The sequence below is a fragment of the Mercenaria mercenaria genome, chromosome 4 (genome assembly GCF_021730395.1).
Source record: "Mercenaria mercenaria strain notata chromosome 4, MADL_Memer_1, whole genome shotgun sequence".
NCBI lineage: Eukaryota > Metazoa > Mollusca > Bivalvia > Venerida > Veneridae > Mercenaria > Mercenaria mercenaria.
In genome coordinates, this window is record NC_069364.1 from 66,395,668 (window position 1) to 66,408,193 (window position 12,526).

Sequence of the window (12,526 nt, forward strand, 5' to 3'; positions counted from 1 at the left end):
TAGGACAGAAAAAATTGTGCCTTTATAGAGTGAACAGTGTGAAATTATACTATTATGACATATTCAAGAGCCATAACTCGTGTCTTATTGGAGCAATCTTGCCCATTATTGTCTTGAAGCAATTTGTATTCTACATTATGTTCTGTAAGATTGATCAAGGGCCATAACTCTTGTTTTATTATGACATAATTGTCAATTATTATATATATCTATAAACATTATTAACGTAAAACTTCTGTGTATTCTTACATGACATAAAAATCCTCCATGAAATGTAACTGCTAATGTCTTAAGAACATGAAGTATGGAAACTTACTATAACTCTGATTTTACAAAATTACCTTTCTAAACTCTTATGGTCATATACATTCTAGGATATGTATAGTTTTGTTTCAGAATTGTGGTAACAATATGAAATATGACAATTTATGCTCATTCAAAGGCTGTAACCTTTGTAATTGTTTGGAACAATTTTGACCACATTTGAACTTGAACACAATACAATATATGACCTAATTACAACTAGACCTAATTACAACTATCTTATAATTTTGTTCTATTTCACAAAATGTTGCCCTTAGGAATAAACCTTCAAGAAAATTAGGATCAAGTCTTGCAGCCATTCCACTCATTTACCTTGCCATTATATCAATTTTCAGACCTTGTCGCAGAATTTTACAAAATTATTCCCTAAACAGACATTGCAAATGATTCTTCCCTAGCCAAAAAATACAATTCATTCTAATAAATTTAACCCTTTTAATAGACAATGCCAATATTTTAATAAGTATCATATTTCAGTTACATTGCAAGTGATACCAATTTGATCGAAAGACCTGGTTGGAACTATTACCCACAAAAGTCTTGATATAGCAATTCACTATCTTTGCAATCCTATTCAATTTTTGTTTCACCCTGTATCCAGTGGTAACCTAGTCTATAAAACTATAAAACGTTGTTTGAACTAAATGTACCATTAACCAAAATACATTCATCTTCAAAATGACCGACTTTCATACTCAGATTTTAAACACCTGCCACTGAGTGTAGTACAAATACTAAGAAAAAGCAACCAACACTTCACTTCCTTATGTTAAACAATGCCAATCAAAGTCACAATTTATACCGATCAAATTAATTTCTATATTTTTAATATTCTATCAAATTAAAAACTGAGCAATTTTGACTAACCAGAGTCTTGACTAGCAAGTTAAGAGTTTTCTGTATGACTGAGATGAGTTTTCTGTATGACTGAGATCAAAGAACAAAAAACTGTACTTATTAAATAGAGACAACCAGTATCAATTTGAAACTTTGACTAATTCAAAGGCTGATACTCTGGAAATACTAATCTTAAGTTGGTGTTTATTGAACTTGACTTGGATATTATTGCAAAATATTCTAAAGAAATATTTCTAAGATCAAAGAACAAAATTATTACTCTGGTCATTAAGCAGACACAGTTTGAATGTTGGCTAATTCAAGGGAAATGACTCTTGTGATACACAGTTGTTAAACTTGACCTAGTGTATAGAAATACACATTTTGTGTAAGTAGATATCAAAGAAAACTAAAAACTGTGTAGACACTGTTAATATTTGAAATTGGACAGTGAAGGGCAGTGACTGTGGAGATACTGATTCAAAACTTGGTCTAGATTGTTACAAAGATGCATATATTTTATTTAGTTCCATGTAAAGAATATCCCTTGGTTTTCGGACTAGAATTTGAATATCTGAAAAGAACGCTCTCGTACAGTATGTTGAAAACAACTGTTATAATGCAGATTTAACTAATTAATCAGGGAAAGCTCATACAAGTTTAACTCTTCCGTGATAGGCTATACTGTTATTGGTACATTGATATTTAACTTAATAGGACCCATATTTTCATACGATACTCTGGTCTTCTAGTTTAAATATTTTTGAAATGAGAAGTTGCTAAAATATTGAAAGACTGAAAGACTAAGGGCAAGAAGAAAACAGATCACTGGAAGTTGTATAGTCTGTAAGAAGAAAAGAAAGTTAGCTGGCTGTATACAACAATACTAAGTTGCAGCTTTGGCCTGCTTGATGGACGAAATATACACCCTGGTAACACACAGGAGAGCTAGTTAGATGTAATATATCCATGGCATAAAGGAAAATATGTTTCCTGAATGGAATATACTGCCAATAAGACCTATAGGATAGATGAGTTTATTGGAATATAGGGCTGAAAATATAAGAAGCAAAAAATTCTGAATGTTCCCTGGAAGAAACATGGGCTGGCTCGCTGTATGCAACATCTGTCTATGTAGTGGTCCAGGCTAGCTTGATAGATGAAATATACAAACTGGCAGCACATGTGAGAGCTAGTTGGGTATAATATTGGCCCTAATGGCAGTATGGGATAGCAGGAAGAAATACACACCCTAGTTGCATCATAGAAGCAGCACCATGGGATAGCTTACCTAGGGCTAGATGGATGTGGTAGTTAGCAGGAAGAAATACATACCCTAGTAGCATCATGGAGGGACACCATGGGATAGCTAGCTAGAGCTAGATGGATGTGATAGTTAGCAGGAAGAAACATACACCCTAGTAGCATCATGGGGGAACACCATGGGATAGCTTACCTAGGGCTAGATGGATGTGGTAGTTAGCAGGAAGAAATACATACCCTAGTAGCATCATGGAGGGACACCATGGGATAGCTAGCTAGAGCTAGATTGATGTGATAGTCAGCAGGAAAAAATACATACCCTAGTAGCATCATGGGGGAACACCATGGGATAGCTTACCTAGGGCTAGATGGATGTGGTAGTTAGCAGGAAGAAATACATACCCTAGTAGCATCATGGAGGGACACCATGGGATAGCTAGCTAGAGCTAGGAGGATGTGATAGTAAGCAGGAAGAAATACATACCCTAGTAACATCATGGGGGAACACCATGGGATAGCTACCTAGGGCTAGATGGATGTGGTAGTTAGCAGGAAGAAATACATACCCTAGTAGCATCATGGAGTGACACCATGGGATAGCTAGCTAGAGCTAGATGGATGTGATAGTTAGCAGGAAGAAACATACACCCTAGTAGCATCATGTGGGAACACCATGGGATAGCTTACCTAGGGCTAGATGGATGTGATAGTAAGTAGGAAGAAATATACACTCTAGTAATATCATGGGGGAACACCATGGGATAGCTTACCTAGGGCTAGGTGGATGTGATAATTAGCAGGAAAAAATGTATACTGTGAAATCATTAATATTCGTGGGGGACTAATTTTCGTGGATTTCGTGGTTAAGTCAATCCACGAAATTTAATCCCAACGAACAAGTAAAATTCCCATTCACTTTATCTTCAAAGTTGTAATCCACGAATTAATATCCCCATGAAATTGACGTTTTGACCGAAACTACGAAATTTCATGCCAATGAAATTAAATGATTTCACAGTACCCTAGTAGCATCATGGAGGGACACCATGGGATAGCTAGCTAGAGCTAGGAGGATGTGATAGTTAGCATCATGGAGGGACACCATGGGGTAGTAAGCTAAAGCCTGGTGGGTTTGATAGCGAAATAAGATAGGAAAGGAAGCTGGAAGGGAAAGTTAGCAACTGAAGATACAAGTACAAGCGTACAAGCTGTATTGATAGAAAAGCAACAGAGTAGAATAAAGAGAACTGATCTTATCTTTCAGTCTTTATGTATGTTTGGAGCTTTTCAAATAGTTCATTCAAAAGTTTCATGTCCTCGACAGTTATTTCATACTGATTGTGAAGACAGTCAAGATAAATGGTAAACTTAAATTAAATAATACGTACAGTAACCATCTTAAGCTTGTGCTTAAAGGGGCATGAGAGGTGTGACACATTTTACCTCTCAAAAATGAACTAACTAACTGAAAACAAGTTTCTTTCCAAAGGATCTTCTTATATATATTTCTTTCAAATTGATAGCACATAACTGAAAGACTTAAACTGTGTGCAATATCAAACTGCTCATATGATACTGTAAAGACCTCTCATCTATGTTCTATGACCTCTCATGTATGTTGTATATATTTTTTCTAATCTGCATTAAAATGATTATTCTTATATCTTTATATCATTCTGAGACAAGCTATAAAATGTTTCAGCTAAATTCAATCCATCAGTGTGAAATCTTTTCTGAGATTTTTTGCACAACATATACTTTCATTTCTATGCTAATTAAGAAATATTTAGGCCTTAATCTTATTATGACAAATGTTTGTCCAAAATTATTTGAAAAATATTTCCTAAAACCTACAGAAGATAAAAGGTAACAATCGGACCTCAAGTACCACCTATATGACCTTTGCCTTGACCTTTCACTGTGTAAACTTGACTCCACAATGTATGACCTTGACTTGACATGTCTGAAAGTTGCATGAAGCAAACAAGATATAGAATGCGCATGCAAACCTGCCTATTTGACCTTTTACCTCACCATACGACCTTGACACAGAACCAACATGACTGAAAGATGTGCTCTGCATGCCATTTTACTTTGGTAAACCTTGTGTCAGCTTCTTTAGAATCTTTCAAATAGGTATTAAAAAAAAACTGCATACATAAAACGTGCTGCCTATCTGACCTTTGATCCCACCATATGACCTTGACCTTGAATAGACATGACATAAATCTGTCTCATTATAATGAAAAAGTATGTACAAAGTCAATTCTAGAATTTATCAAAAGTCTTAATTTATTTTCAACACAAAGCAGTGAACTGTTGGTCTCTATTCCACAGTACAAATTAAGCCACATTAACTGATGAATTGATAAATATTCCCAAAGCAAAGAGAGAACAAGTTCTATAATTTCCATAATACTAAAATTTTGTCAATATGTCTTTTACATGTATGTCAGCTTAAGACTACTTTCCACAGACTTTGTAAAATCTATATATACAGATGCATCTACCCGTCATTTTCGGGAATTGAAGACCTGAACATTTGTTTTGCTTATGTCAGTGCTGGATTCCGCTAAAATTTTGCTCAATGCATTATATGCTTGTAAAAGATCTTTTCATAGATTAAAATATAAATTAATACTTTTCTCCCCATCATCCTGACTGCAAAGACAGATTTGCTCTATCAAAACTTTTCTTCCTCAAAATACTTCAATTGTTGCTGACAGGAATCTGTCTAATAAATACATGTATATGCTTGGGATTTCATAAACCAAAACTCATAAAAAAGGTACCTTTGTACCAAATGATTTTATTTCTCCTGTTAAATGACCATGCATATTAAAAGTAGTTCCAAAGATAAGATTTCATGACCTACACATTAAAAGAATGCAATGTCTGTCAAGGAAATAACATTCCCAATAAAGTATGTTCCAATTAAAAATTGAGAATTAACAAAAAATATGCTTTTCTCTAAATTATAATAGGCATAAAATTAAAAAAAAATACCCTGTGCACATCCTTAAATATATACTATTTCTTCCTAAATAAATAAGAAATAAGACTAGGATTGGTAGAACAGATTTTTTTGTTCTATTCTAATTTGGACAAAAACTGTATGAACTGTATTGAATAAATGAAGGATACATTTGAATGTGGCAAACAGGGTTACTGGTAGGCTAATGGGGAAACAGACCATACCGAAATACTGAAATACAGTCGTTCAATATTACTTAACCAAGCCCTATCATATTGCTAACAACCGTCTTACAAATATGCTGTATTCTAATATTAACCAAGAAAAAGCAATTATAGGTATTACAAGTACTTTTGAAATATGACCAACACTATAGGAATTTTGTGTCAACTTGAGAGAAAAGTAACCTTTTTTGCATGTTTATGCCCCTCCAATGACTATAAAATAAGCTGAAAAGAGGACCTAGCTTTTATAGTACAAAACCCTCCTACAATGACATGCCCTAGAAATGAATAACAGTGTTTTTTAAATGCAGATACATGAACCAGCAGCCAGTCCATCTATTTCCCTTATCAATGACTTTTTACAGTATTCTTTGAAAGATGACCTATACCCTTGCCTTTGGAAATTTTAGAGGCACTTTGGTCAAATGTGTAAAGAATTTCTAGCTAACAATCCAATATTGACAACAAAAGAATAGTCTTAGTTTAAAATACACATGTTTCTTTATAATTTCCCTGTACCAGCTATAGATTACATATGCCTTAGAAATGAATGATGTTGTCCTTAATATCACTAGATCCCTTTCCTGTCCCTTTTCCATAATATTTGTGTAATCAGTATGTAGTCAAAAATAAATGGATCTGTCCTTAAAATGCAATGAAAGATTCTTCGATCTATTCATAAACCTTTTACCAGTAGTCTCTTTGCCATATTGTCTTGGGAAATTATTGACCAGAAACTATTTTTTCTATTTTTAGTACCACTGACCTTTAATACATTCTAAGCAATGAAACTGTCTAAGCTCACTACATACCAAGTTTGGTGACAATATGCTGTTTTTAAAAAAGTGACCCTGACCTTGAGCCCATATAATATGTCATTCAAAACTGGTCAGAATAGTTCATTCCAAAATAAACTTACTGACCAAAAGCTGTTTTTAGTAACAATGACTGTGACCCTGGTGACCCACAAGTGCAATCTCTCAAAAGCTCTCAAAAGCTCCTCAAAAGCTTTCTATCAAATTTCATTGTATATCTCATTCATAATTCGTAACTGAATGACAGTTCTTTTTTCTTAAGAAAGGAAACACTAATTTTGATCTTGTTCCCAACTGCCCTACATAAAACCCAAGCCAGGTCTCCATATACAAAGCGGATAATCATGTTACCTAGAGAGTTCCTCCAATGAAATTTTTATTCTCAATTCAACCTAAAACCTGTTAAGGTCCTCTTTATTCATTTATGTAGCAAATGATATAGTACATCCATGGAATGTATTGTTCCTTGTGCTCCCTTGTGATATAACCTTGCTATAAATCATGCATTATAAATATATGTCATTACAAACACAAGTTAACTGGTGGACCTGAACCAAGCAGCCTCAAATATAATCTCAAACTTGGTACACACCACATGTTTGATGAGAATATATCAACTGAACTAAAATGACTGACCTGAAACCCCATTTGATGATGTTAACTTAACCCATTGCTTTAACCAATGGCAATGGCTATGACTGGCAGAAAACTGTTCTTTTTCTACAGTGACCCCAGCTGCCTCAATACAATACCAAGCTAGGAGTAAACATAATTTGGCTTCACACCAAATTTGGTGACAAATTATCAATTTGACCTATAATCCAGACTGACTCTGCTTGTCAGCCATCCCTTACTACCTTACTCAGTACCCTAAATTTAGTAACAAGGATTTCAAGGATTGCACCAAGTGATAATGATTCATGAAAATCTTATATATCTTAAAAGTTATTTATGAGACACAAAATATTATTTGATGAATCTGGCCGAAAATAGAGCGTTGTCTGTGACCTAATCTTTGAGGAACAGACCTGACTCTCAACATACCTTCTCATTATGTTTAATATTTGTTTCATTGGAATCCATTGAACTGTTTAAATATTGTTGCAGAGACACAAAATAAGTACACCTCTTTTAAATAAATGTGTAATACTAGTGCCCTTGTTTGTGACCTTGACATTTGATGTACTGACTTGACTAGTGTACACAACATAACATCATGCTGCACATTTCATTTGAATTACACAAAATGTTTTGGAAAGACTAAACATATACTAACAGTGATTGTATAAGCACATTATACTAAATATGACTTGGAACTTTATGAGAAGGAGGCAAGCATAGTGTAGGGTGTGTGCTGGGGGATGCTGAACAGTGCAGGAGAGCAGTGCAAGGGAAGGATGCAAAGGAGGATGAACATAAAGTCCCATATCAAAATTGTAGTATAATGAACTTAGAAGATTGAGGAAATATAAAAAAAATAATGTAACAGCAGATGTATGTTATGCAAAAAGCCCGCCTCTTGTTTTACCAAAATTAATTAAATTCGAATTTTCTACAAAATAATAAGCTAAACAGAACAAGAGCAATTTAATTTGGTTTTGTCTGCCAAATATATGTTATAAGTGTAACCAATTTGCAAAATCTCATTATTTAGATGTAATACAGAAAGATTAAAGCCAAAAGAATTGATTTTAAGACGGTACTGTTTGAGAGCATAACAATCTGTTCTAAGTTATGACAATGGCTTTTAGAGGATGAACAATCTGTTCTAAGTTATGACAATGGCTTTTAGAGGATGAACAATCTGCTCTAAGTTATGACAATGGCTTTTAGAGGATGACAAATTGGTTCAGACCAAAACAATCTGATCTGTTCCCAGATAAGACAATGCTTTTTAAAGGAAACTAATTTGTTCAGAGCTTGACCATACAAGAAAATGACTATCAGGATTACATTGGTTGACTCAGAACCCGACATATTTTCCCAATTAACTTTTCTTCGAGGATACTGGTTCAGTATTGAAAACCAAGTTGACTATTGAGAGGATAATGGTTCACACTTGACACGGTTTTCCCAATTAACATTTAGAGGGCACTGGTTCACATCTATTGTATCCTTAGTTTACTATAGGGAGGACATTGCCCAATTAACTTTTAGGGGGTACTGGTTCACATCTATTGTAAACCAAGCTGACTATTGGGAGGATATTAAGTTGGTTCAGACCTGACGTGGTTTGCCCAATTAACCTTTAGAGGATACTGGTTCAGATGTATAAAAATCAAGACAACCATGTCTTGAGAAGATAGTTTCACAACATTGACATTTTTTCCCAAATTAATATTATTTATCATTAATAAAATCAATATAAGTGAATACTGGTTCAAATATATTGCAATCAAGACAACAACTATTGAAAGGAAATTGGTTTTGAGCACTGACATATCTTTCCCAAATAATTTATTGACAGGATACTGGTTCATTTGTCCGGCAAATCAAGATGTTGCTTTTTAACAAACCAAAACAGCTTTTGAACTTATCAGCAAACTTATGCATACAATCAGGTTATACATGTGCTATGCAAAATAAATGAGTTATGGCCCTTTTCATGGTAACTACATCCAAATATATTGTCATGAATAGCAAAGATTGCTGTTGCATGTATTTGAAAGTATATAGCTTTAATATACAGTATTACTTACAAACTGAGATATTAAATCAGCAAAATCTGTGATATTAAATCAGCAAATCCACACTATTCTCTTATCTCCCCTGTTGTATGTGCCAAATGGAATTATAGTCCAGGCAATGAGATGAAGTGTTGAGACCTTGAACCATAACTCAATTTTAGGATATGTACGGTTTCATCTCCCCTTTTTGTACTTATTTTACATTTTTGTAATTCTATAACTGCAATGTTTTAAACTGAACTCAATTACACTGAATATATTCACTGATGGCAATGCAAGAACCATAACTCTGTACTGAATATTTACAACTTTTAACTTTTTCTCTTAAATAAACTTTCTTTTTCAAATTCTAATTGCATTCATATAATTATTAGATTACTAGAAATCCACATGTAAAAAAAGTGAGTAAACCAACAGATGTTTAAGGATATAAGAAGTGTTTAAATACAGTGAGGACACTAGAATTTTCAAGCCCAAGTGGCACTCAAGAGCAACAATATTAAGTAATATTAAAGTTACAGCCTGTGCATAACATGACCTTTGACCTCTTTGTCAATGAAACTTGGACCTTTAAGATAGAAACCTGCATCTTACTCCTAACAGTTTCACTGTGACAAACATTTATTCCAAATAAAAATATGCTCTATATCTGTTAAAGTAATGGCCCAGACAAGACCTTACATGGCATTTGACCTCTTTAATGACCTTGACCTTCAAAGAGAATTTATGCCAAATAATATGCAGATTGCTCCATGTATGTCAATGTTACAGCTTGAACAGCCCTTTGATCCCCAAAGGTGTGACCATAACCTTCGAGATAGGAGCCTGAGGTTTGTGCACTATACTCCCATCTCATTTAGGCAAATAATTCTGCTAAATATAAAAAGATTGTTCCTGCATGTCAAAGATATAAGCCAAATAAATTTGGGTGGATACATATAACATAACCAACAGCCATTCTGAAGACAGGTTGGTCTTCCTGCAAGAGAACTTGACAAACACAATGACAGGGAGTATTATTTAGTAATCATTGCAGAAAAAATGAAGTTGAACATCAATGGATGAGACCCAGCAGAAAACAGGTTCAAGCCAAACGCTATTCACAGGAAAGGCAATGAATTTTAAGAGAATATTACAGGATTCATAGTCTAACAGATTGTTCCAAATCAAAATAATGGCTTTTGATGGTGACGGTATATACTCATTAAGACATAACACTATGTTACTAGCAAAGAAAAAGGACTTTAATTTAAGACAATGGATTTAAGAAGACACTGTGTCATGTCTTAAAGCTGTTTTAACCACAACTTCAAAGGATACTTGTTCATTGTCAACACTAACACTGAATTTCCCAATCAACACAAAATATTAAGAGGAAACCAGTTCAGACCTAATAATATGCTCCCAATCAAAACCTTCTGACCAAATATTATCAATGAGTATATTTTGAGGAAACAAGACACAACTTTATTCTAAATGCAGACAATGACTTTTACGGCATACTGCCCACCTCAAACCTAGCAAATAACCATGGGTTTTACAGGAACTGGTACAAGCCTAACACACTATGATCCTCTTCTTCAACAGAAAAAAATTTACTTGTTGCCAAATCAATCTCAGGAAAATCTGGAAACATGTTGCACGTTGATATTAAAAAAGCACTCTGAACATCAAGTTAAAGTCCAAAAAGCAAAACTTTAACTGAACATTTCTTTCTTAAAATTATTTACCTACCTTTCTCCCTTTGAGGTACATTTCAAATAGGAGCTTGCCAAGATCATGTTCTAATGCAGCTATCTTTCCAAGACTGTTTTAAGAACCCATGATGGTAGCAGAGCTGTACTGGTGGGGTGAACGCCCACAAGGCGCCATGCTTGCCAGGCTGGTCTGAAAAATTAAGTTCAACATCAATGAATGTGACCAGCTGAATACAGGTTCAAACCATGCACTATGTTCAAAGGAAAGGCAATGAATTTTAGAGAATATTACAGGATTCATTGTCTAACAGATTGTTCCCAATCAAAACAAATGAATGAAGTATTGCCATGCAATACAAAGTCCCCTTCTGGAAGGCACCTAATTTTCTCTACTGCAGTATAACATAATAAACTGATATCTGTCAATGATGTATAAACAATATGTACTATATATACAATTTAATATAACAAAGCACTTGGATTAAAATTTGCATATATAAAAACGTACAGTTGTTTTCATTTGGAATTTTTTTTGGCCGATTATACAAAAAGTTAGCATAAAAGTTAATTATAGAACAACAAAGTGAAATTAACCATGAAAAAAAAAAAATCTATAAAATATAAGTCCACAAGAAACTCTTTACCAGGTAGAGATAGATCAAAATACAACTAAAATTTGGATGTACCATGCATGTTGTACCACAGAAAAGTGGTCTCGATTTTTCCCTAGGGCAAGTAATAAAAAAGTTACAACATAATCAATTTATAGTAAAAACAAAGGGACATAATTCTAAATAAGAGTGCCAGAATGTCACAATATACGCCCATCACAGCAAATTTCTTTACACTAGCACCTGTGTTTGCAAATGGAATTTTAATTTTGTGCTTGTTTACAATGTTGTTTTTTTTTAGAAATTATTGTAATTCTTTTATTTTTCTAAGTCCATAAAAAAAATTGTTACCAGGTAGAGATACCTTAAGATACACCCAAAATTTGAAAGTAACATCAATGTTGTATCACAGAAAAGTGGTCTTGGTTTTTCCCTACAGTCAATTAGAAAAAAGTTATAATGTAAGTTATTTATAGTAACAACTAAGGGAAGTTAATCTTTAAAGAGAAACAAAAAATAGAAAAAAAAATAAATAAAAAAAAATAAATTGCAAGTCCATAAAAAAATCCTTACCAGGTAGAGATAGCCTCAAAAAACATCTCAGAATTGGATGTAACATGCATGTTGTACTACAGAAAAGTGGTCTCGATTTTTCCCTACGACTAGTAATGAAAAAGTTACGTTATAAGCTATTTATAGTAAAAACAAAGGGAAGTAATTCTAAAGAAGGTACCATTGCATGACACTCCATCTCATGATGGTGTACAATTGTGCCAAGTGACATCAAAATCCCTCCATGCATGAAGAAGAAATGCTCTGGACAAAGTAATTCTTGTATCTGACCTTTGGCTTCTAAGTGTGACCTTGACCTTAGACCTAGGGACCTGGTTCTTGCGTATGACACTCTGTCTCATGCTTGTGAACATTTGTGCCAAGTTACATCAAAATCCCTCCACGCATGAAGAAGAAATGCTCCAGACAGTCATTCCTGAATCTGACCTTTAACCTCTAAGTATGACCTTGACCTTAGACCTAGGGACCTGGTTCTGGCGCGTGACAATTGGTCTTATGGTGGTAAACATATGTGCCAAGTT

At 34.0% G+C, this 12,526-nt stretch overlaps 1 long non-coding RNA gene across 1 annotated transcript in view; it reads right to left on the reverse strand.

Moving 5' to 3' along the window:
• Positions 1 to 12,526, reverse strand: part of LOC123552014 (uncharacterized) — a 55,867-nt gene that overhangs the window by 23,460 nt on the left and 19,881 nt on the right. Inside the window, exon 4 of the long non-coding RNA XR_008370640.1 lies at positions 10,859 to 11,011. This is a non-coding gene — a long non-coding RNA (uncharacterized LOC123552014). The remainder of the gene's footprint in view (positions 1 to 10,858; positions 11,012 to 12,526) is intronic.